General features: G+C 37.9%; 1 protein-coding gene and 1 long non-coding RNA gene across 2 annotated transcripts in view; one reads left to right on the top strand and one right to left on the bottom strand.

Annotated features, from left to right (window-relative positions):
• Positions 1-21,867, top strand: part of LOC120729491 (neural-cadherin-like) — a 106,180-nt gene that overhangs the window by 19,155 nt on the left and 65,158 nt on the right. The window lies entirely within an intron of this gene.
• LOC120729501 lies at positions 5,522-6,857 on the bottom strand. The gene is made up of 3 exons (XR_005694944.1): positions 6,601-6,857; positions 6,355-6,508; positions 5,522-6,237 (listed from the first exon to the last, which is right to left on the bottom strand). It is a non-coding gene; the product is annotated as an uncharacterized LOC120729501 (long non-coding RNA).

Here is a 21,867-nt window from a genome sequence, read left to right as displayed (position 1 = left end):
TTGAACTGAGAGTGATAATAAGAAAGCGTGAATGGGGCAAATTGAATTAATGCTGCGGCACACCATAAAGGCCCTAACTATAATGCATTTTAAAATCCTATAATGAGGAAAGAGCTAAAATAATTTCACACTCCAGTGAAGAAGATGGCCCTGTAACAGATTTTGGGCCTGGCCAACACTGCTAGGGCTTTTGTCATTTAATGTGACTCTAGGTGCTATGCTGAAATGATACTTACTCTTACTTGCTTGGGTGCAGCGAGGTGCTCGAGGCAAACTCGGTCAACAGCCTGTTCAAATTCCTGCAACACGTACCAAGCAAGGAGAGACTGGTGCCTGCTGACGTCTCACTCAGGGTCAGTTTTTAAAGTCTCGGGGTAAAACGCTGTTGCAGGGAGGGCACATCTGCCGCAAAAGTGCTCCTCATTACTCTCCATTAAAAGCCTATTCAGTGATGGGGACAGCAGTACAAGTTGGAACCTTTCCCGTTTGTATCCACACATACATACTTGCTATGTACACATAAAAAGCTCAGATGTGTCTTTTTGTATATACATGTGGGGAAAGACAGAAAGCATTTCTCACTGCCTTTGCATGCTCTCAGCTATGGCTTCCTCATCATTAGAGTCACACCGCCATAAAGCTGAAATTACCTCTCCATCATCAAACCTTGGAGAGTGAGAAAGATAGCTCTCTGACACATACTAACACTAACAGACGGGAGCTGATAGAGACTAATGACCAAATGAAAGCCTCTGCTATGAACCGTACACCTTTCTGGTTGGAATGGAAGAGAGCAGTCTGGCATCAACCGGTATTTCCTCTTCTCTTCTCTTCTCTTCTCTTCTCTTCTCTTCTCTTCTCTTCTCTTGTTTACAGTTGGGTTGGTTGGAACACTGTATACTTTCCACTTAACCGCAGGTGATTGTGAGCTGATTGGTCACGCATGTATGGCCCATAGATGCCAAAATGAAGCACCATGCATGCAGGCAGGTATAGATATGCTTACACATGAAAGCCCACACACGCCACATGAATGCACAAACAAGACACAAATGAACTAAACTGTGTAAACTATACCCAAAAACGCATGCATGGTGAGTACAAGTTAGAGAAAAAACAAACAAACCAAACTACACCGCATATTCCTTGCTCCAGGCAGCCAAATAAAAGCCCAAAGCAAGGTGTGAAGCAGGGCACTGAGAGTCCAAACAATTTATATCAGATCCTCTTACTGAGAGATTGCACTGGAATATTCCGTCTTGCAGTGTCATTTAGATAAAGTCCCCTTGCCAATTTTCCAAATGACTGCGAACTGTATGACAGGGTGTGCATATGTGCCACTGTGCATCATGTTATTCACAGGGTGGTGGGCTGCTGAGTGGAAGGGTGGGTGAGAACACTGTAAACTGTACTGTACATATGCTTGAGTAAATATTAGTTCCACCCCAAGTGTCTATTTGAAATGCAGCCGTATCGTTCCATCTCAAATTTGAGAATAGAAAGCACACTTCACAACCAGCTCTAATTATCTATATAACACATAGCTGCGAAGTTACAATACTTGACTACTAATGGAGCGCTTATGTAAATCTAACCTAATACCAGTGTGTACAGTTATTCCTCCCCAGTTTAATTTGATTTGAGAAAATACAAGGTATCCCACACACTGTCAATCACTTGGACTTTGAATTTCATTTTCAAATATCCACCAGGAAGCTCCAGTTGTTTAGTTTTCTTCATCTGCCCATCAAAGGCTCAGCGAGTAGACAGGTCTTTATAGAAATGAGCCGAGATATGCTTTAACAGTTTATTCTCACGCAATAAATGGACTGTCTATAGCTCCCGTGAGGGCGACTTCAACTTCCAATCTTCATTAATGTTAGAGAAAGCCCAAAGAGAAGACTCTTTCACAGCCTAGACAAAGCACAAAAAGCATTTTTCATCCAGGGTCTTTAAACACTGAAGCCACCTGCCTGAAGAAATGTGAACAGCAACGCTGTATATTCTTTTAAGAAACAACTGAAAGCCTAATTATCTTGCATTCAACAGTCAACCTGTTACTGCCCTCATTATGCTGTAGGGGCTAATATTGATTTGCTGGGAGCACAGGCTTCTGTTGGCTTTGATGATGTATTTAACATTTGTTGAAATGTTAGGAGGATTTGCAGTGTTTTCTTTTTTTCATGTGTGTTGGTGGTACTTCTCTGCTGTCTGTTTTGACTAGTTGCTGGCATTGCTGATGCATTGTTAACGGTTTTATCTTCAAGGATAAGGGACTATGATCAATATTTTATATACATAAAAAAGCTATGCAGCGCGTTTAAAGTGACCTTCAGCTCTTTTTTCCTGCTTTTCCAAATACAGCACAACTGTGTTTTGCTTATTGCCTGAATCACTGTTGTTTTTAACCACACCAGGCAGCAGCACAGCTACATAGTCTGTCAATAAACCTTTGGTGAATTGGCTGGAATTTATACCTGCATAAGATACGATATCCTTCAGTTCATATCTTTGCAATTGGTGCAGTTTGTATAAATAATTTGTGTAATTCTGACACTATTTGGTATTTGATAAGATTTTGAACTATCCAGTTATGTGGCTACCTGTGACCATAAGGTGCCAGTGGCAGAATAAAAAGTCACACTTTTGTCAAGCTTAACTAAAGTTAGTAAGCTAAGCTACCAGAGGGCATAACATTTTCTCTAAATTTCTAAAATACAAAATCCTGAACGCTTGGTGCTCTGAACCAGTGAACCATTGAATCACTCACTCTTGTGTCAAAGCCTTTGCACAGTCTCCCATTTAGCTATTCTGCAAAACTATAAACACAATTTAAAATACACTTAATGTACTGGACAATATAGATCAAAAAATGTTTACGCTGTATATACCTAATCAAGGTGTATAGGCTTTGCCACATTCTCTGATTTACTTGTCATTGATAAATAAGAAAGTGGCCACTTTTGTGAGTAAATCATAGTACACTGGAATAGTATGCATGGGAATATGGGAAGCAGGATAATAAGAGATAAAGAATGTAACCTAATCTCAGCAGATAGTCACCATAATCACTGAATTTTTGACTGAATTGCAGGAATGTTACATTGATTTTCTTTTTGTGAGCTGCATACCCCCTGTTTTTTTGATGTAGTATATAATGAATGCTCAGTAGTGTCGTTATTTATAAGGGCTGTGTGTGTATGTGTGCGTGCGTATGTGCATGTTCTGAAAACATTGTGTGGTTTTGAGCACAGATAAAACTGTTTTGATGTGAGTGCTTTTGCCAGAAGGTTTTGTGAATGTAGTCTGAAAAATGGCTTTTGTGTTTCCAGTTTTGAGAAAAGGGAGGAATCTTTTGAAAAATACGTCTTAGCAATTGTGAAAAAATGTGACTCTTGGAATTCATTTCAAGAAAGTTTTTGGAAGGACTGTTTGTGAAGTAGGGGAAAATTAGACATCACGTCACAATTATACAAGTATCAAACTGAAATAAAAAAAAAACTCGATGTTTTTAAAGAGCATATCACAAAGTAATCACTAATTACTACTCACAAACTAGGGATCCAGAATCTTAAGTCTTGAATGATGTGGATGCGGTTTACTAAAAGAAGCTGGTACTGAGAAGTTGATGAAATGTAAAGTGTGTTTGTATTTTTGGAGACTTGCAAAACAATCAAAGAGGACTTGACTTAGATGTCCTTGACATTTTCTGATGTCGTGTATAATGAATGCTCAAATGTTATTCGAGTTAGTTATGTGTGTGATCTGAAAACATGGGAATTTGAGCACACTGTCAGAGGGTGTTTAAAAGGAATATAGTTTTACAAGTTGGCTGGTTGGTTGTGTTTCAGGATTTAAGAAAAGGGTGAAAGGTTTTAAGAAATGTATCCAAGAAATTACAAATAAATAAATAAATGTTATTTTTTGGCACCTTTCACCTTACGTCACATTACAACACAGGATTAACAACAAAATCAACATTAATAACACAAAAGCTAGAAAGCTCTAAAATCCAGGAATAATGATTGAAACATGAGGGTTATAGTTGATATGCAGATGTGAACAGGTGGGTGTTGCGCTGAGATGCAACTGTGCAACAGAGTGCCTGGCTGATGAAGGTGGAATAGATGAAGGTTGTGGCAACCATGGTCTCAAGCCTGAAACAAGGGCCAGTCAGGCGAACGACTGGGGCACGGGAGCACGGGAAAGGGTGTGAGGATGATGGAAATTTGATAGATAAGAGGGGTCCAAGTTGTGGAGAGCTTTGAAAGTGACAAACAGAACTGTGTATTGGATTCACTGGAGAATGGGGAGCTAATAAAGCTGGATGACCAGTGGTATGATCGGTGGACTTGGTGTGGATGTGATCCTTGCTGCAGAGTTCTGTCTAATTTGGAGCAGATTAAGATGGGTTTTTTTTGCAGACACCAGAGAGAGTAGAATTACTATCATCCATGCAAAAGGTGACCAGGGCATGAACCAGAACCTCTGTGCTATGTTGAGTAAGAAAAGGGGCAAAGTCTTGAAATGCTTTGTAAGTGGAAGTAAGATGGTAAAAGAAAACAAAGCAAACAAAACAAAAAAGACGAGCTCTTCTGAATATCATTTCCCATGAGACACTCACTGTGGATTAAGTAAAAAAAACAAAGGTTGCAGACATGAAAGTCCAAATATAAAAAAGACTAACAGACTAGAGGAAAAATAAGAAAAAGGTGGAGGACACAGAGCATGTGGTCTGTCAGCCTGAAATGATCACTGCAGCGTAAAAAACAAAAGAAAACAACAACAACAACAAAAAAAAAAACAGCATCAGTGGGAAAGTACCAAGAAATGTGACTGTAAGTGATGATATTCAGTGATGATGGAAGTAATTGTTAGCAAAAGATAAGATAACGGTGTTTAAACTATGGAAGGCCTGTGCTTTTCTTTGTGGAGCTTGCAAATTCTCCTCGTCTCTGTGTGGGTTTGCGTCCTCCCACAGTCCAAAGACACGCACACACACACACACACGCACACACACACGCACACACACACACACACACACACACACACACACACACACACACACACACACACACTCTAACCTGTGACCCTGAAATGGATAAGTACAGGAAAATGTATGGATGGGAGATAATTTAAGATGAGATAATGAAAACAAGAATATGTTTAAATTAAAACTTACATCCTTTGATTTAGTATTTTGTTTTCTTTAAATGCATTTATATTTATCTTTTTTTGTGTAGCTGTAAAAAATGTGTACACAGTAAAAAACCAAGTGTCAATTTTACACTTACAGAGTTGATTTTAACTCTGCTTCAGATAACATTTGGTCCCACTTAAAATTAGAGTTAAATTTACTCTATGGCCAGTGTTAACTTTTCAGTGTTAATTGTACTCAATTTAGTGTCAAAATTAACAACAAAATGTGTAAAAATATTTAACACTGAGGGTTATTCACACTGTTCAGAGAAATTTGATTACACTTTATAGAGTTATTTTTACTCCAAATTTAGTTTAATAATAGCACTCTGATGTGTAATAATATATCATTTTTATTTCTCTGTAGTGTGATTTTTTCATATTCATCTTATGATGCTATATTACTAAATAACTGTGATCTATCCTACATTATGGAAATAACAACAAATATACAGGTTAAAGTAACAGCATTTATTATGTTTCTCATTTCAATATCGTTTAATTAACGTAACAAACCTTTACAATTCACAGTTCTATGATGCTCACTAGAGAAAGCAATATGACATTTCCCCAATGTCGTAGTTGTTTGCAGAAAAGTAAAAAAGTTGGGCCATAATAAGACATAATGGGCCCTAAAGAGTTCATCAAGGGCTCCTACTGAACCTGTCGCTTTACATGGAAGTGCATGCTTCTCAATCACAATGAAGGTGTGAATGCTGCTTCTTGTGGATCCCTGAATAAGAAGGTAGGGCTGACTGCTTCGGGTGAGTCAGATGCTGCTGTACACTGGTTCCAGCCTACAACAACACATTAAACAACAGTATTAAGTGACTATCCTCTGACAGTAGATTAGCTCAACTCACTGTCCATGAAAATAGAGGTGATGGAAAGTATATTTTAAACAACATACCTTTGGGAATTTGATGAGGTTATTGACAGCTTGAGATGCAGACATCTTTCCTGGTCTCTTTCGCCCTTGTGCAGATGGTGGTAGCAGATGTAGCAGCAGCAAGATAGTAGACAAGTCACTGTCCCAGCCTACAGACGAATAAACAAAGAATTATTCCAAAAATACATTGAATTGACAGAATTACCTATATAACCAACAATGGCAAATAAAAACAGTCACAATCATACCATTCTCAACTTCAGTACCTGACTCAGCATTGCACATTAACTCCAAGAGCTCTGAGGTGGGGACAAGTCCATGACTTTCCTTTACAGCCTTTGCTTTGAGATTGGTGAGCCACCTCTCCAAGAATTTGCTCCCAGTGACCTCACAAAACAGGAGTCGGAAATCTTGTTCTATCTGTAATGCAAAAATACAGAACATAGAGAAGTGTTTGATTGAATCCTGCCTACAAATTACATCAGTATAATTTAAATGATAAGCGAACTTACTTTTGGGAGATTTGCAGACTGAGACGCTTCTTTCCTCCACAGCTTTTCTTTGAATGGTCTTCAACCGCCATGCAATGTATCCTGAACTGCTCTCTGGATTGTAGTAATGTTTCTATGTAATTAAATAAACGAAGAAGGACTATGTTATCAACATTTCTGAGGGCAATTATGTATTTAATGTTGAAAAGTTCCCTTTACTTACATATCCATGTTGTGAATATGGGTCTTCCAGATATGGAGACAGAGCAACAATGCCCTGCGCATACGTCACTCTTACGCTAGGGGGAGATGTCCTAATGTTTAAATTCAATAATTGGCATTAAACATCACAATTAAAAATAATACAATGTTTAAAATGTTTCTTTATATCTTACATTTTTGATTCTTACCCATGTCATTCTGTCATCTCAGCCTCAAGTATGTTTCTCATCCGTCTTCAGGTTTACTCTGAAATATTGACACTCCATTTTTTTACTGTGTAGTTCTAAGCATTTTGTGGCTAACGGGGTTTTGGAAAACCCTAAAAAAATTATTATGATTATTATTATTATCATTATAAGAACAATGACTGGCTGGGACATACCTCAAAAACAAAGAGGATAATCTCCTTAAGATAGCTAGAGACCATGAAAGAACTAAGAAAACATTACCACTACGTTACAAAGCAGCTAAATCCAGAATAGAGCTCAAAGGGAGCTCAACATGCCAGTGATACAAATAACGGAAAACAAGCCAACCACCAGCTATGCCAGAAGAACAAAAAATAGATATCAGATAAATGTTATTATGAACACAAACCCTCAACGGTAACTGAAAGTGATGAGGCTGCTGTACTATGGGATATATCAATACAAACTGATGAAGAAATCAAGACCAATAGAGCTGACTTGTCTGCTTATCGACATCGGTCCTCACTGAAAGAAATCTCTCTGAAAGTTATAGAAAAACTCTCAAAATATGAACATAGAAGGAAAGAGAAATGGAGAAGATGTGGGACATGAAAACTACAACAGTACCAGTGGTAATCTGTGCTCCTGTTTTGGACAAGAAGGGGGTGGAAATGTCAATATATAGGAGCTGCAAAAGATAGGCATTGCTCATATATCAAGGAGGACTTCATCCATCAAGCAGACCAAGACACCCTCGTGTTGTTTGTACTTTACAAACAAATTTAAGTATGAAAATATTGATAAATCGCTGATTTGTGTGCGAAGCATGCCTATGCATGATTTACACGCAGATTTTGTGCGTATGCGCTGTTTTATTAATGAAGTCCACTGACCTTTCTGAGCTCCCTCCAGTACTGATGGGACAGTGGTTTGTCCTTCCCTGTTGTCATCCACACCTTCTCAGTGCTGTAAAACTCAGCACACACGAAGCTTATTCATTCAGCACTTCTTTCTGTACCAATCAAAACAATATACCATATGCTATTGCAACAGGGTTAAATAAATGTTGGCGCATATATGTGAATTTCTGTAACAAGGTGGACAAAGTCAAGGACTGTTCGGTAAAATGTAAAATCGTTTTATTGTAAATGTTTTATTTAATTCTCAATAAAGCTGAAAGGCTTCAAGCCAGCGGTGTGTAATAGGTCATTACCTCTGTGAATAATCAGTTCTCTTTATTGCAACACGCTGTGGCCAAGGTAGATGTGGAAGCAGCAAAAAGAAAACTGTCAGAAGAGTTAATTGTCTAAATATAAATGAAGCTCATGTGCCGCAGTAACCATGATCATCTGTGTGAAAGCAAAGCAGAAAATCCTTCTACTGTGGGTTTTGTCAGTAGACCTCATCATTGACTTTGGTATTTATTTTGTGTATAGACACTTAAAACTGTTATTCCCATTGAGGCTTTCAGAAACAAATAGCACATTTTTCAACTCTATTATCTAGACACAAAGTCAACAATCAATAAAGTGCTCTTTGTATATAAAGGACATAAAGAAGGAAGAAAAGAAACTCTCATCTGTGTTCTAATGAACGTGGCCTCTAACGTCCAGATTTTTTGACAGTCTTAAAAAAAATTTTGACGTCACGTATGAGACCGCTTTTTAGGTTATGTCAACAAAAAACAAATAAACAAAAATCAACCATAAAACAAATGTAATGTGTCTTCTCTTGACAGAGTTCTTTGTGTATCGGACTTTTCTATGCGACGAATATAACAGCATGACTAAAAAGATCCATGACAGAATGACTAACACTGCTTTTAAGAGCATGCCAAACATTTTGCTGGGATGGAAATTGGAACTGGCTCAATTTAAAGCTTTTGACTTGAAAGTAATCTCCCCTTTACTTGTGCTTAAATAAACTATGAGAAGATTGCATATCAGAATGATTAAAGATGGTATGAAATTTATATCTCCAAGGTTTAGAAAATAAGATTTCTCCTGCCTCACCGCACAAAAATGCCTCCTGACTGTATGAAAGGTTAGTGGAGTTCCTGATCAACCTTGACAATTTATAATAATAATAATAATTATTAGAATTATTATTTATGTATTCCTAAGAAATTTATGTATTTCTTAGGAATATTTTGGATGACGAACTTTCTTTTAGCCCATGCTCAATGGCTTTTCAGCCTTCCCAACTGACAAGCAAACCCAAACCTAGGGTTGTTTTTTGAATTGAGGAGTGATCCTGGACATACCACGCTAAAAACCACATAAAGTGTATTTATGTAGAATTTATTTATGTAGAATTGCCCACAATTCTACATTGTGGGCGAAACAATAAAGCATAATTTTTGAACAACAACAACAACAACAATCTTTATTTATAGAGCACATTTAAAAGCCTTGGGCATACCAAAGTGCTTTACATAAAACAATAAAAAATAAAACAGTTCACACATTAACATCAAATACATAAAAGTAACGGATTATGTTCACAGATAAAAGCCACCAATAAGAGTAAACTGCAGCACATGGGTTATAGCAAGGTAAGACTGTACCACCATGATAAAAGACACCAATAATGGAAAGATAGCAGAGAATTTAATACAATACAATACAATAGGTCAATAGGTCACTGCAAGCAAGCCAGCATTTAACTGGTAGAAAAGGCAAGTTTAAAAAGATATGTTTTTAGCCGTGATTTAAAAGAATGAATAGAATCAGACGCCCGGATGCCAATCGGGAGATTGTTCCACAGCTCCGGTGCAACTAGAGCAAACGATCGATCACCTCTAGATTTCAGTCAAGATCTGGGCTGAACCAACAGTAACTGTGAGGATGACCTTAAAGCCCTAGCAGGAGCATATGGGTTTAAAAGTTCCTTAAGATAGCTTGGTGCAGTGTTATTGGTAATTTTAAAAGTAAACAACAAAATTTTAAATTGAATACGATATTTGACAGGCAACCAGTGCAGATCAGCAAGGACAGGAGTAATGTGGGCAAACTTCTTGGTTTTAGTTAGAATGCGTGCTGCAGCATTCTGAACTGTCTGTAATCTATGTAAAAGGGAAGAGTGGAGACCACAATAAAGTGAATTGCAGTAATCAAGCCTTGACGTTACAAAGGCGTGGATGAGCTTTTCTAGGTCTTTATACGGGATATAGTACCTGGTCTTAGAAATAAGGCGAAGCTGGTAAAAACTGGATCTGACAACAGCAGACACTTGTTTATCAAGTTTAAATGAGCTGTCAAATAAGACACCCAGATTCCTAACAGTGTCAGAGAAAGAACTAGTGAGAAAACCAAAGGCATCCCGAAGTTTGGCACGAAGGGCATTACTACCAAAAATCATAATTTCAGTTTTCTTATCATTAAGGATAAGAGTATTTGCCAAGAGCCATTTCTTGACCTCACACATGCATTCTCGAAAGCTATTCAAAGACAGAGCAAGATCATCGTTTAACTCAAAATAGATCTGGATATCATCCGCATAATAGTGAAAAGCAATGTGGTATTTCTCAAAGATAGCACTTAAGGGAAGCATGTACAATGAGAAAATGGTAGGGCCTAACACAGATCCCCCAGGGATCTGTGTTAGGCCCTATTTGAAGTAAATAATAATAATTACAGTCAATTAGACTTAGTAGTAAATTGTTATTTTTCTAAAAATTATTAAAATTACATTTAATCAGTTTTAATTATACTAATTAATCACTTTATAATCTATCAATAATTTTTTGTTTCAGAATTTTTTTAATAGAATGTGGCTATGCTAAAGTAATGTTTGGCTTGTTTGTGCTGTTGTTTGTGAAACTAAAATGATACAATGTTTGCATAAAGATGGAAACTGGCCCGTTAGCCCATTGCTAGGTGGTTGCTAGGCAGCACGGTATATCATATATAGTTCTAGTACCTCAGATCTTGATCTGTGCATTTTAGTACAGGGCGATCGTGGCTCAAGAGTTGGTTTGTCTTTTCGGAAGGTTGCCGGTTCGAGCCCCGGCTCGGACAGTCTCGGTCTTTGTGTCCTTGGGCAAGACACTTCACCTACCGCCTACTGGTGATGGCCAGAGGGGCCGATGGCGCGATATGGCAGCCTCGCTTCTGTCAGTCTGCCCCAGGGCAGCTGTGGCTACAACTGTAGCTGCCTCCACCAGTGTGTGAATGTGAGAGTGAATGAATAGTGGAATTGTAAAGCGCTTTGAGGGTCTCGAAAAGCGCTGTATAAATGCAATCCATTATTATTATTACTGTTCGTCAGATCGCATGCTAAAAATTTGGCGGTTATATTTGAAAATAAGTTCACCTTTGAGAAACAGATTAGCTCAGTTGTACAGCGGTCTTTTTTTAAACTGAGGCTTTTATCCAAGGTGAGATCATTTTTATCTTTTAAAAGCCTAGAACAGGCAATTCACGCTTTCATTCGACCGCAACTGGACTACTGTCATTCTTTATATGCAGGCGTTAACCAGACTTGTTTAGCACGGCTCCAGCTGGTCCAGAATGCTGCTGCTCATCTCTTGACTTGAACAAAGAGATACGAACATATCTCCCCGGTGCTTGCCTTACTCCACTGGCTCTCTGTCCGCTTTAGAATTAAGTATAAAATTTTATTGGTGACTTACAAAGCACTGAATGGACAGGCCTCAGAGTATCTGTCTGAATTGCTGCAGCCTCATTGGCCCCCTGGAGCTCTTAGATCAGGTGATCTTTTGCTCCTTGCGACACCAAAGCCGAGGCTGGTTCATAGAGGTGATCGTGCGTTTGCAGTCGCGGCGCCTAAATTGTGGAATGATTTACCTCTCCACATTAGAAAGGCCCCTGCTGTCCCCTACCTTTTTAAATCCAATCTCAAAACAAATTTTTACTCATTGGCTTCTAACGCAGCATGAGAGTTATGTACCTATTTACTTATTTATCTGTTATTTGGCATTTGCTATTTGATATTGATGCTATTTGATTTTGTTACTTCATTTTATTGTGTAATTTCTATCTTTACACAGCACTTTGGCCAACACTATTGTTGTAATTAAATGTACTATAAATAATATAATATAAATAAACGATAAACGATAGTCCAGCTTTTATAGCTATAGATCAGATTAAAAATAGGGGTGGGTTTTGATGATCGATTTATCGATTAAAACCGATTCTGGCTTGGATAATGTGATATCGATTCATTAAAATCCTGAATCGATTTTTAAATATAAATTTCTTTTGCCCGAAATGCCAGAATCTCAGGTTAAACCTCCAACCACCAAACAGCTAAAACAGTAAATGAAAGCAGGTACACGGATTCTGCACAAAGACGTAAACACAAAACGCGGACCCAACGCATCAGAATCAGTGAGATGTCGCCTTTCTCACCCGACGGCACATACACGTAAGCGGACACGGACATGCCGTCGGGGCAGAAAGCCGACAGCTCACTGATTTTGAAGCATCGGCGGGCGCTTTGTGTTTACATCCTTTTTGTGCTGAAGCTGCAGGTTTTATCTCTTTCCAAACAATATTGACTGACACACTGGCTCACTCCTTGGTGGCTGCTTGTCGGGGCCTGGAGCCTGGGGCTCGCTCGGGCCACTTCGGGGGTGGGGTGCCCCCAGCCTCTCGGCCTGGGGCTCGGTCACTCTGGCGCAGCTGGCTGCCGGCGGAGCTCACGGGCACGTCACTGCAACCCCCCCTGGCTTCTGCTCCGCGGCTGCTGAGTGAGCCCTCATCTGGGACTCTCATCAGCTCTTTCTGGGACAGTGGCGCAGCTGCCCCTCTGTTGGTCTTCCTTGGTCTCTTGTGTTCTGAGGGCCTCTGGATGTCTGGAGTTTTGATCTCCTCCATACCTGCTTCATGCCCTGAAGGACGGGGCTGTGGCTCCCCACACCCTCTAGCACATTGGGTGTCAAACTCTGGCCCGCGGGCCAAATTTGGCTGGCCTACTGGTATTATACAGCTAATATATATTGTTTAGTATTAAGCTTTGCTTGTTCCAAATTCAGTTTTTCAGCAAAACTTGTTTGAGTCCATAAGAAAAGATTCATTTTTATATCTGGAGGAAGAATTTTTTTTTAATAAATATTAATGTTAGCCCACGACTTTGTTCCAGTTTTGAATTTTGGCCCACTGTGTGTTTGAGTTTGACACCCCTGCTCTAGCAGATCATTACATGAAGGAACCTTTTAAAAACAAGCGCGTCCATGCTCACAGGTGTACACACGGGTGCTCACACACACAAACGACACCCTTTTTGGCTCCTACCTCAAAGCACACTGTGTGCTGTCGATCTTACGTGCTGCACAATAATGTTTAATATTTAGTATTTACAGTTATATTCCCATATATCATCGTGATGTTGTTTATTCTATTGCTCTCGTTTTCTTCTGCTTGTTTTCTTTTTTCATTCTCAACAGGTGAAATTAAAAAAGAAAAAAAAAGAAAAAACAACAACAACAATAACATGTAATATCTGCTGTTAGCTAGTTTATTGTGATGGTGTTGTTTTTATTATGTTGCTCTTTGTTGTTTGTTGTCTCTTCTGTTTTTTTTTTATCTCCATACAGGTGATCCAGGTGTTTTGTTTGCTTTTCTTTTTTTTTCTTCCCCCCTTTCTCACCATCTCTTCTCCCTTCTATTTTTCTTTCTCTCCCTCTCTTTCTGTCATTCTTTCTCCCTGTCCTATCCCCCAATCATGTCTGTCCCGTCTTTAAAAAACAAAAAATAAAATAAATACATAATTATAATAAAGGTCAATCAAATGGACCAATATGACAAGGCCATGATGATCCACTTGGAAGAGTAAATCCACTTGGCATCTTTCTTGGCCTTCAGACAACAATTCTGACGGCTAAAGATCCAAACGGGACAGGCACAAAAACCCCAAAAACAAAACAAAACAAAAAACAACAATATTGACTGAACCAGCAGCCAAAGAAGATCCAAACTACGCTTCACATTTCGCTTCACATAAACATCGTCACGAATTTCCTCTTACTTTTGCTGTTGTGCTTCCACCACGATAAAATCTCACTTCATGTAGAGCTCTCTCTCTCTCTCTTTCTCTCTCTCAGGAATAGTTTCCCATCTAAAAATCTCTGTTCTTTGCATTATTCGCTTACTTATTACCCACCAGCCGCTGGTTTGTTTGTTTGTTTGTTTTTAACTTACTTCTGACAATAAAGCCTCATTTCTGCTGTTTAATACTGAACAAATGTAAACAAATTATGCAAAATTGCAAAATGCTTAGCTGTGTCTCTAATCAAACCTCTTTAACTTTGCTCTGCTTCACTTCTTTTTGACTGCACAATATTTTTAAGGTCATCTGCTATAAAAACCCAGACCAGGAAAACTGCCTTCATGTTTTTCTGTGTTTTATCCTCAGTTACTTTGACACAAAGACATCTGCTGTGATGCTCACACCTTTGATAAAGTCTCACAAGTGTCAGCTTTCTTTTTATAGATATAAAAAATATCGATATGTACTGATAAGTCATCAGAATTATAATATTTCTGACTGTCTGAGGCAAAATTTCTCCGATTCAAATCGAATCGAATCGAATCGAATCGAATTGAATCGAATCGTGGATCGAATCAATTCGGGACCTTGTGAATCGGCAAAGAATCCATTCTAGAAGTCAGTGACGATACCCAGCCCTAATTAAAAACAATGAGGTGTTGTATGAGCAAAGAAGCAAACCATTTTAGTCTGTTCGCAGGTGGTTGCTAGGCAACATGTGTAACATCATAATATCTAATATAGATGAGAACCTTCAGGGGCCCAGGATGCACCTGTATGCCAAATTTGTTTGCTCAGCTCCTGCACACACAGCACACACAGACAGATATTTCATGTATTGAGGAATACTTCAACCCCACTGTTTGTCCAAACATAAGATTCATTTCTTCCTCCATCTTTGTTCGCATAATAGCTTTTCCCCCCATGCTTTCACTTCTGTAAAGTGACTACTGTAAACATCACGTTCGACCGTACACTAGTCACCCAGATAATGTTTATAAGTGCCCTACACAGCATTTACAACCTGTTAATAGTTTACAATGTTTAACATCTGTTACTTTACAATAGCCATCCAGATGTTCATAGATAGTTTATGAAACAAGTTTCAAATACTAAGTCTACATTAATAATCACCATGCCATCGTTTGTTACCACAATATAAAAAAGTGTTACTGCTAAACCCTTTTTGTATTATATATTCAATTGGGCCAGGTTACTGAGATAAAACCAGCAAAGGTTCCACAGACAGAAGCAAGGAAGAAGTTTTTGAGTAAAGACATGACGTTTTGATTACCTCAGCTGGGCAAATTTATATTCTCATCTTTATCGCTTGCAGGGATTTGATGAGTCACTTTGAATGTGACTAACGTGCCCATCATGGATGTATTTTTTGCTTCTCCACTCTTCTGTCAGTTCATGTTCAAATGATATCTGGTCAGCATGTTACTACTTTGAAGTTTTGCATGGTACAGCCAAAAAAAGAAGAAAAAAAAAAACTGCACTTGTGCTCATGCATGTTTGGTTTTTTTTCAACAGAAATGCTGAAGAATTTATTATTAATTCTCATTCAGGCAGGAATTTACAGTTTTATTGCAAAAGAGGCTTTTATACCAGACAATATAAGTGAAAGCAAGGCAAGCACCAAAATGATCTGTAGCCTTCAAATGTTTAAGTTATGTCCACTTAAAGTTGTGAATACTTCATTATACGGACTTCATATTACACCATCCTTCCTTGAAGATGTTTGACCCTCTGAGGGCATTCTGGCTTTCATCAGTTTCTCATTAACTAGTACAACATTGGAAAAAAAACCCACTTTGATGAAAAAATTAACTTTGAAGAATAACATAAGATGCTTGAAGAATAATATATGACCCTCATTGAGCCTTTAAAATGCAGAATTTACATAAATAATAAAGATCATAATTATTGACAAAACTGAACTAAATTTAAAATGAAAAATGTAGCAAGGGGTGTCGTAAGAAAAACAACATCCAGACAGACATCACCCACGACCCTATTTTTGCTGTCTCATGTTTTAACATACTGCGCTAACTGAATGTCAAACAGAAGGAGCATGCACCTCGGGCTTTCAAAATTAGCATATTTTGGAAGAGCAGAGGGCACATACCATCAGAGTAGTTGATGCTGTAACCCCAAACACTTGCACATGACTACTCAGCAGTAAGTGCAGTTTTTAATTTTACATTAATGTATGCAGCTCCTCCCATTAGGACATCTTGGGAGCTTCTTTTTGGTACAGAGTGACCGTAGTTCCATATTTATGACACTGTATATGAAACATTAAATGCCCTGAAATTATTAATTGTGTAGACCAAATTTTGTGGCTACTGGTGCAATATGACTTTAGAGAAATATCTTTGCAATAATCAGCATCATCACTCATTTAAAATGTAGATAATTAAATCTTCAATGATCAATAAAACTTGTTTAGCTGTATTAAAAAAAGAGGCCAAACACGTCTTTACAGCAAATAAAACACAGTTTACAAGTAAACTCTTTATTAAAATCCTGATATAGCATATTATGTTCCTGTCTTGCAGGCTGCAGACACAATCCTCTGAAAAGCATAGGTGGAACTGATAATATTAATGGTGGCTGTGAGCTACTAGCAAGGTCCTGGTATTATACAAAAAATATGACAAACACATTTTAAAGCTTTACCATCTCTTGCTTTAGAGTTAACATATCTTGTGATATGAATACCAATTAAAACCTTTTCCTCATAAAAAAATACTGCATGGCTAAACATTTAAATTTCACCCAATCCATAGGGAAAATGGATTTTGCCACTTGGCCAGAAAAGTGTGAAAAGAAGAGATTTCAACATTCATTCAAATGCCATCCTCAATCAAATGCCTCAGTAAACAATTTCCTAATGAGTTTACTTTGTCACTTGCTGTTTTCAGATCTTATTTAACACAGCATGGTGTATATATTATAAATTATGGTCCCATTCAGAGTGAAATAGCTAATAAAGCAAGGTATGATTTCTGAGTTATATGAACATGCATTGTCCTTGGGCTCTCCGTTAGATCTGTCCTGGTTCACAGTAACAAAATGTAAAACCGGGGTGTTACCACAGTGCCTGTGTCCATTATTTGTATACAGTCTATGGCATTTTGTTTAACCCAGTGACAAAATAAACAGTGAAATATCTGTATCATACAAATGTTCAAAGACACTTTCAAATCTACATTCAGTTTATGGGTGGCAAAGGCTATACCAAAGGAGGTTTTGAAAAGACTTCCATTTATAGTCAATTAACTCTAGAGTCTGGCTTGTCAAGAGAGGGAAAACAGTTGTTTTAGCTAGTTAGAATTTACCGTGAATTTTACGATTGTATAGCACTAGTCTTATACCATATATTGCATTTTTAAAAACAGGCTGCTTTTGACTGAAAGTGTGTGGGTAGTGCCTGCAATGAAAGGTCTTCCTGGGGTTTAAGCCTTAAGCTGCAGAATTGTGGAGGATCCCAAAGATAGAAGTGCATGATGCATATAGCTCTCGTCATGTGAATGCCGGGAAGCTACTTCTGGCCTTGCCTGTGGCTCTAGAGAGAAGCACACACATCACTGAGGAAATGAGGATGGAGGTGAGGGTAATGTGATGCTACAACTTTTTCTCCTGGTCCGAAGCATCGCATACAGCAGGCAATAAAAAGAGGAGTCAGTGAGTCAGATGTCAGCTTGTGTTTTCTGAGACTTTAATACTGTATTCACTGATAAATTGGTTGAGGTTATGCTTGATTATGCTGAATAAACTGCAGAATTGTGGTATTTATTATTTAATGAGCATTACTGTTTGAAAATAATTAGATGAAAAATATCTTGTGGATATGAAAGCTTGCTGCAGACATGAAGTATTTTAAAGCAATTTTGTTAAGCTTATTTAACAAAATTGTTAAATTAAACTTATTAAATGTTGTTATTTTTATATGCAAAACCAAAAAGAGTAATTCATAAACCACAGTTGTTTTAAGTGAAATTGAAAATGTTTAGCTAAATTATTTATTTTCCTTTCCCAGAAGGCTGCACACTACCAGTATATCTCTATTCAACACTTGCTCCTCACTAAATCCTCCTCTTTTGTGCGGGTGAATAGAAGTGAATAGGGCACATTTTTTCTCAGCTCAAAGCAACAAACAAAAGGGATGGAAGAAGTTTTAGAATTCGTTTGGCTGGAATACAAGAAACATGAACCCAGGCACCAGAAAAGAGACTGTAGCTGTCAGGGGCCAGCTAGAAAAGATCCATCCATCCATCTTCTAAACCGATTATACTGCTCAGGATATGGCTGGGCAATTAATGGAATACTAAAAATTTACACATAGGTATATTTGTAAAATGATTTGTGCCACACACTTTACACTTAAATCCAAAACAACCTGTTCAGATGCCCACACAAACCCTACAATAGAAAACAAACTCACAAAAGAAAAAAACAGCCAAATGCTACAAAGGCTGCAGGGTTAACAGCAAGTATCTGAGATTACATCTGAATCCTGTGCTCAAACAAACAAACATTTAAAAAATAGTTTTGTCTGTCTTTTTGTATATTTATTGTCCAACACTAGTCATCTTCGTAAGTGGTAACATAGCAACAAGAACTGTGTAAGTAAATAACTAAGTAAGTATTTATAAAGCGCTTTTCTCTGGCATAAAAGTCGTAAAGTGCTGTTCAAGAATTAAAGTACCAAATCAATAGAGAAGCATGTGGAAACTGAATGAAAAGAGATAGACCTAAACAGAAAATGTGAACAGAAGGCAGTTTTAAAGTTAAAACAACAAGTGTATCCCATCCCATTTGTCTCTATAGTGCCTTTTAAAAATATTTTACTCTTTCTGCAATATTTGTCATTTTTTTTGCTGTATTTGCATCTCTTTCAGTAAATGTGATTTGCAGTTTGCAGCATTTTCTTTTGTAAAATTGGTTTCCTTAGTTTGCTTGTGTTCTGTGTATTTGCCTTAACACCCCCACCCACCTAGCCTTCCCTGAAATTCAGCCCAGATTTAGAGAAACAGATGCAGACAAGAAAAAGTGGCTGCAAAAGACAAAAAAAGAAAGAAAGAAAGAAAAAGAGAAGCTGTTGCAATCATGGGTACCCTATGGCTTCAGTAAAAACAATCCAGAAGGGAATAAAGCGCTATGCAAACACAGCCACTTTGTTCCAGCATATTTAACACAATCGTGTAACAGAACATGGCGAGTGGAGGTCCAAGTCCTCAGACACATCAGCCTATTAAATGTGTGTTCAGCCCATCATGTTTAATTTGGTAAGTGACTTTGATAGCAAAGATGTCTAATACTTAAGCTATTTAATATTTAAGTTCAAGGTAAAAGTAACAGTTAACCATGCTAATAGAATAGAATAGAATAGAATAGAATAGAATGCCTTTATTGCCACTATACAGTTGTACAGTGAGATACAGAGCATCTCCAACTCAGTGCAAATAAATTGGGGGGGCCACATATATACATATGAACAGTATTAACAGAAAAAAAAATATAAAATGTACAAATATACAATCCAGTGTAAAAAAGTAAATATTTAAATAAATAGTGTTATGTATATACAATTCTGGTTATTGCACATAGAATTTGGTATTGCACAGGTTTATAGAGGGAAATAGAAAAATGGGGGGGGGGGGCTGTGTTATTGGTGTGTGTATGAGTTAAGGGTGGTTATGGGCCTTTTGAAGAAATTGTTCTGAGGTGTGAGTCTGTACTACGATTTCGGATATTGGCATACCTATACAGGGGTTCAGAGGAATTTTAACAATGATACTGGTAATTGGTGAATTGGAAATCTGATGTAGCAGCTGATATATTCTCTTTCTTTCGGACACACAAAACATAGACAGATTTCCCTGACATTTGTTACCTGTAGTTACAATGTTTTTACTAAGGTTACTAAGGTAATATGGCAGTTACGTACTGTTACTCATTTACACTTTGGCTAGTGATGCTTACCTCAGCTGGTTGTATTTTGTTGCGTTACCAACAGGGAAGTTGCAGAGTGCACGCTAATAATGTGTGTATGTGTTAATCCCCGTAGGGAAATTACTCCTCTGCATTTAACCCATTCATCCAGTGAAGCAGTGGGCAGCCACCGATGCAGCGCCCGGGGAGCAGTGTGTAGGGACGGTATCTAGCTCAGGGGTACCACAGGGTAGCCATTCAGTGGAGTTGAACCCCCAACCTTCTGATCATGGGGCAACCACTCTGGCGGGTAAACTATGTAATGTCCACACTTATAAGATATTTGAAGGGTGTTTCTCCAATCTCTCTGGACTTTTCTATTTCTGTTACAAATGCTGGTACCGATATCTTGGCAAATACCTAATATTGACCCTGCCAGTATATCAATCAGGCTCTAACAAGGTTATGGGTCTGACACCAGAAATTTGAGAGACAGACTGAAAAATTATTAATACCTAATTTTTGTATTTCCAAAAAGCATTAATACTCTTATTATTGACTTAAGTACTGTGAGTCACTAGTAAAGCTGGATGGGTCCTCCACAGTGGTGTTAATCCCAGCATACAATCATTTAAACACCAAATATCCTAAAACTGAAAACAGTACAGACACAAACATTTAATTGTATAAACTGAAAAAATCAAACAATAGATGTTTTCTCAGGACTTGTATTATGTGTAGCAAATAAATAAATAATTATATATAATTTGAGAATCACTGAATTTTCTTTAGATTTTATAGAGCTTTTAAGAAATTGAGCATTGATAAACATTTTAGGAGTGTGATGTATGTAAGTACTACAACTTCATTATCAGCACAATAGTGTTGATTTACTGTGTTTTTTATACTTAATGTAAGATTTTCCATAAATGTAAAACTCAATTTCCAAAACAGTTGGGATGCAAATCAAACCTTATATTGCCCAGCTGAGGTAATAAAGGCTGGAAAAGTTGGACAATTACAAAATAAAACCTGGTAGCGCATTCCATTATTAATGTTAATTGGCAACAGGTCAGCAGTATGATTGGGCATAAAAAAAGAGCTCTGCTGGAAATACTTTCAGAAGCATAGCAGAGGACACAGGGTAAAGAGAAGGTGGTGCAACTTGAATTTACAGTGTCTTGTTAACCTTCTGCGAGTGCAATAAAAGCTCTCAGCTTAATCCATCTAAAACCAAAGATGGACAGATGCCGACCCCAGACATATGAAGCTGATGGCAAGCCCTAGCAGCTCTCCTGCTGCGTTAAAGCTGAGCCCCCCCACAAGCATAAGAGGACTGGATTTGACCCACACCTCATTTCAAAGGCAGTGGAGGAATGTTATTATGTGTCTGATTTTTGACTGTAGACAACAAAAAAATCAAACAGAAAAAGAGAGTCATCAACTGGGAACAGCACAGAATCTGGCTTTAGCAGAAGGTAGAATCTCTGATAGGATAGGGTGCATTATGCACACGGAATCCATCAAGGCATCATTACTGCTGACAGAGCAAAAGATGCTGTTCTGTTATCCAGATGAGGTCTTTTTAGGAAAGGTCTTGCTTATGTCAGGAAGCCAGCTGCAAACAAAATTCTACACGTGTTCTCAAATGGCCTGCTCTCATTTAAAGCCTAATAGCCATTGAAAAATAAAAATACAAAACCCTATATCAAAACTTTTTTCATTTTAATACTGCTTTTTAAATTTTTGACTATAGTTTGGGTGTATAGTACCTACAGATAAATGATGATATTGCTGCAAAGTCTGCAAAAAACGTACCTACCGCTTCATTGAACACAGTTTTTGACAATTTCTGCAGTGATGCGGATTTCGGACTGGAAGAAATGAGCAGAACTTGAGGTCGTCTACCATTTCTAATTGT

Source organism: Simochromis diagramma, unplaced genomic scaffold (genome assembly GCF_900408965.1).
Source record: "Simochromis diagramma unplaced genomic scaffold, fSimDia1.1 OVJJ01000293.1, whole genome shotgun sequence".
NCBI lineage: Eukaryota > Metazoa > Chordata > Actinopteri > Cichliformes > Cichlidae > Simochromis > Simochromis diagramma.
Note: the sequence above shows the minus strand (reverse complement) of the source record. Positions and strands in the feature narration are given on the sequence as shown.